Source organism: Artemia sp. Qi Xiang Cuo, chromosome 3 (assembly GCF_049724085.1).
Source record: "Artemia sp. Qi Xiang Cuo chromosome 3, ASM4972408v1, whole genome shotgun sequence".
Classification (NCBI taxonomy): domain Eukaryota; kingdom Metazoa; phylum Arthropoda; class Branchiopoda; order Anostraca; family Artemiidae; genus Artemia; species Artemia sp. Qi Xiang Cuo.
Genome location: NC_142796.1, coordinates 26,751,640 through 26,757,335, shown reverse-complemented (window position 1 = coordinate 26,757,335; position 5,696 = coordinate 26,751,640).

Here is a 5,696-nt window from a genome sequence, read left to right as displayed (position 1 = left end):
TCATTGACGGGTTGATCAATGATGTTAGTAACGTTGTTGGCACTTGGTCTTGCATCGATTCATCTTAATATTCCTTAGTGATATTTTCTGCCAATACCCTTTTTATTTTTCCTGCAATTTCACTGTCTATTACAACATTATTTTTACATAGGTAACAGTTCTGGCAAGTAGACAAGATATGATTTACGATATTAGTAGAAGAGTAGGCTTTTATTTTCCCCTTTGCTTTCATTCGAATGCTAACACCGGAAAGATGGCGATAAGATCTATCAACGGGTAACATGTTACCAGAACCATTAGCAAGGAGTTGTCCTCTATCATCGACGATTATTTTTATGTTGGCTTTCTCTTTGAGTACTAACTTCTCTGGAAATGATACTTTCGCATATCCAGGATGTGTTTAATGGAAATTCTTGGGTACTCCAAAGAAATTTAATTCCTTACTGTCATGACAATGCACGCATACGTTTCCGATAGTGCTACCACTTGTACTTGTTTCATAGTTCAAATACTTCTCCTTGTCAGAATTCAATGCTACAATAACACTAACACGTTAACACATTTCTACTGGGGGTTCATCCACATTCAATGTGCATTTCATCTTTGCTATTATTTTGTTCATTGATTGTTTGATCAATGGTAATGTCGTTTACTGGCACTTTGTGTTTCATCGATTCATCTTTATATTCCTTAGTGATATTTTCTGTCAATACCCTTTTTATTTTCCTAGCAATTTCACTGTCTATTATCACGTTATTTCTACACAGGTAACAATTCTGGCACGTAGACAAGATATGGTTTATTATATTAGTAGAAGAGTATGCCTGTCTTCTTTTGATCTTCCGTTGAATGTTATAACCCGAAAGTTGACGATAGGGTGTAACACTGGGTAACATGTTACCATAAGCACTAGCAAGAAGATGCGCCTCTTCATCAACTATTATTTTTATGTTGGCATTCTCTTTGAGTGCAATCATCTCCGGAGATCTCAGTCTCGCATATCCACCATCATAAGAGTTGGATTTTTTTGGTGCTCCAAAGAAATTTAATTCCTAACTGTCATGACAATGCACGCATACGTCTCCGATAGTGCTACCATTTGCACTTATTTCATAGTTTAAATAGTTCTCCTTGTCAGCATTCAATGCTACAATAACATTATCATGGGAACACACTTTATTAAAATGTTTCATCTTCACTTCTTTATAGATATTAGTTATGTGTCTATCGTTCCACTGTGTAAAAAATACTGATTTAATACATGCAATAAAGTAGGTAGTGTCGATAACCGGCCATAGAGTACCAGTGGGAAAGCTGCATCGTGTTTCTGAGCAAGCATAGAGTACAATTGTTAGAGCCATAAGCATATTTTATGTCATTTTAAGATACGTAAAAAAAAGTTGAATAATTTCGCCCAAAAAGAAATTTAGTCCAATAAAAAAAAAGTGCTACTACAAACAATATTTTTCTAATAGTAAAAGTCACGACTAACATTTCTATAACATTCTCATTTCGAATTGGGAAAATATTAAATGTGATTTTTTTTATGTTTTAAGTATGTTTCATGTCATTCTTTGAGATGTAAAAAAACAGGTGAAAAAAATATCATGTTAAAAAAATGGGGAGAGGGGACCAAAAAGTTGGGGAGGGGGGGGGAGGTGACGCTCTTGGAGGTTGGGGATAAAGGACCCTTGGAGGTTGAGGTCCCTGGTGGATAGGGTCCTTGGTGCTTATGATCCTTGACGGTTCATACTCATATACACCTCACTACTGGATTTGCATGGATTTCTAAGGGTTGTTCTGAATTTCGTTATTAAAAGTCTTTTCTTGACATCTATATCTCTCTTAGTATCAACTTTTTAGTATACTATAACGTTAGACCATATTTTATATTGACTACACTGTTTAAACGGTACTTGTGTATTATACAAAACACATCGGGGAAGTAAAGCCAGGTCAACTCACAAGACCAATTTATCATCGTTAACCATTCCCATAGATTGATGCTATTACAAATTCATAATGGATAAGCTATGAGTTAACACCCTTTCGAGTTTACCTTAAGTGCCAATCAGTTTAACCCTTTTTTACCACCTTCATACGATCCGATCACTAATTAGGATCATTCACACCCCTGTTATTCAATCAACAATTAAGATCGTTCATACAGTCCAATTCGCAAATGCTATACCCTTTTTCGCAAATAGAGTTATTTTTTTGGTAAATGATTTAACACCATATGCCAATCAATTCTAGACAAGATGCAAGGTACCTTTAGCCTAGAGGTTATTAGTGTTTGACAATTTTTGAGTCAGAAACATGTGCGGCTTGGATGTATCTTTAGTAAAAAACATTATCTATACGAAAAACATGATCTTCTTACCCTCTGACTGAAACCAGTATTTTTTAAAGAAGGCTCAATAAACCTTTTGAATACCTATTGAATGTGACGATCAAAAGTTTTGGCACTGAAATTTTTCTGGTTGCATTACACAATCTCGTCCCTAGTTCCAAATATAACTTGTTTGATTGCTTTATAGGTCCATTATATATATAGGGATTGGTCGCTTTTTGTAATGGGTTCGTCAAACTGCACTGTATATTATTCTGTTCGTCGGACCTTATACATGGATACTACTACTGTGGCGGGTCATTTTACACCTGAAGACATAGTTATTAGATTTTTCGACTATGCTGAACAAAATGGCTATCTCAAAATTTGGATCCCATAACTTTGGAAAAAATGAGCGTCGGAGGGGGTCTAGTTGCCCTCCAATTTTTTTGGGCACTTAAAAAGGGCACTAGAACTTTTGATTTCCATCCGAAATCAAAATCATAGTCCTAGAAGACTAGAAAATGAATCGTTTAAATGGAAATTTAAAGTTTTAGAGCTCTTTTAAAGTGGCCATAAAGATTATGCCAGGGTAAGTGGCGTTTTCCACCATTTTGTGGCACCAAATTAGAATTTTGCCCCATTGAGAACCAATTTGCTGTTGATTAAAAATTCTGAGATAATTAGAATTATTGATTTAGAATTTAGAATTCTGAATTTAGAATTTAAAATTTAGAATTAGAATTCGGATTGATTTAGAATTATCAAAGATCATACATTATGCCTTCCAGTTGTGAAGAAAGCTATGCCGCTCAGTTGCGCGTTCGTTCCTCAAAAGTCACGTAGTCCATGCAAGTAAAGGTACTTCAGACTGGAAAACAATCTTTTGTCCGTCTTTCCCCCTGCATAAAATCCTCTTTTCTTCGATCAGGGAATTTAAGCTGGCCTAGCACCGCCTGTTTAACCTAATCAATTAGTTAAAAAAAAATTACAGCTATTGTGTTTAGGGTTTCATTACTTGTCTTAAGTAGGTCATATTTTGCGAAACGTCTTCGAGTTCAAACCAGATATGTGTTTACTGTTTACAAATAAGTTTGATTGGATCCTTAACATTACTTTTGGCTAAAAAAAAAAGAGAAAAAACAAGCAGTTATTTTACACTAAATGATGGACTAAAATGTGTTTAATTTTTCTTTGCTCCTCGATAATCTAAACCTTCTGATTTATAAGATTGAGACTATAAGGAGGATCACCGACAGCCCATTGAGAACCAATTTGCATTTGATAAAAAACTCTGAGATAACCTATTGATTTAAAATTATCAAAGACCATACATTATGCCTTCCAGTTGTGAAGAAAGCTATGCCGCTCAGTTGCGCATTCGTTCCTCAAAAGTCACGTAGTCCATGCAAGTAAAGGTACTTCAGACGGGAAAACAATCAGGTGTACGTCTTTCCCCCTGCGTAAAATCCTCTTTTCTTGGATCAGGGAATTTAAGCTGGCCTAGCACCGCCTGTTTAATCTAATCAATTAGAAGACAGCTATTGTGTTTAGGGTTTCATTACTTGTCTTAAGTAGGTCTTGTTTTGCGAAACGTCTTTGAGTTCAAATCAGATATGGGTTTACTGTTTAAGAATAAGTTTGATTGGCTCCTTAACATTACTTTTGGCTAAAAAAAGAGAAAAAACAAGCAGTTATTTTACACTAAATGATGCACTAAAATATGTTTAATTTTTCTTTGCTCCTCGATAATCTAAAACTTCTGATTTATGAAGTTGAGACTATAAGGAGGGCCATCGAGAGCCAAGACTGGGCCAATATTTTTATGCAGTCACAATTTAATTTTCAAATGGAGGTAGTAGATCAAAAGCAATATTCTATTCATATTCAGACCTGCCCTATCTTTAATATTCGTAGTTAGAATGCTTGCTTATGAACACTCATAGAAAAGTATTTTATGTTAGGTTAGTGCAGTTGTCGGTAAACTTATCCACCAAAAAGCTGAACATGAACAATACAACAATTAGTAATTATATGAGAGTCAACTATGTTTATTAATTCACTAAATTTTATTACTATTTTAGACTTTAACGGAATTGCGGTTACAGTGAAGAGAAATTAATTTCATACTTTACATACTTTATATAAATTTTTATTAAGAAAAATGGGACAAAGAATGACAAGCACTGGGTGCAAACAACGGAAAAACCCAAAAATATTTTAATTTTTTCTTTAATTTCTTTTATTTTCTGTATAATTTTGCCAGCAAATACTTAATAAATGTTAAGTGCCAACTTAGATAAATGTGACAAGTAAATGGATAAGGTATATATTACTTATTTGGTTGTATAGCTTTTATAAATATCATCAGTTAAAATAATTTGATGATATTTGCGTGGTATATACGCGTGGAGTTATTTTGTAGCGGTGTGAAATTCAAACAGAAAGAAACGTGATTTATATGAAAAAAATAATAATAATGAAATTATGGGGGAAATGTAAGATTCTAAATGTTTCTAAGGTGTGGGGGGGGCTGATAAAAATATGGGACAAACTTAACTTTGTATATTGCAGGTGAAATATATACTAAAACTTCTGAAAACTGCTATAGTCTTAGACCCTCGATTGGGGCCTTGTGTGTAACAATATATGAACATAATGATTGAAATTAATAAAATTTTTCAGGTGACTTTGCATCTCTTCGTCGTTCCTACAAATGCCTAAAGCAGATTGAGATTGAGAAGAAACAAATACCTGATGGACTTGGTGAGCATTGGCCAACGGTATTTCCCTCTTGAGTGACACTCTAGTGGCAGATCTTCGACGCACTGCCGGTGCCCTTGAGGTCCCTAATGTATTAAACATCATTGTGATTCTTTGTGATTTACAATATCTTCGTAACGATAAGCTTTTGGATCTGGCTGTACCAGCGATTGCCAGGATTGTTGGTTTGTTATGTCCTACTGCTGCTATTTCGCTTGTGAAATTTTTCGCTAATCAACAACCAAAGTACTTGAGTAAACTTGTTGGGACCTTGCAACAATTTATAAGTTTGTGTTTATTACACAACAACATGCCCAACAAGAACATTATTGCTTGTATTAAAATGCTGAAGATTTTATATTTCGCCAATATTTTAGAGAGCTGCCCCACAGCTACTGTTGAAGACTACGAAGACTGCTATGTTTTTCCAAGAGCTGCCCGACGTTCTGAACAACAGGTAATTCTAACAAAATATAAAAAATCATTTTATTACCAAAAATACTACACAATCAACGTTACTTCTCCGCATAATCATCCTGATTGAGATGTATGTCATATTGGTGAAAAATGTTTGTAGTACTATCATCACAAAATGTTACAG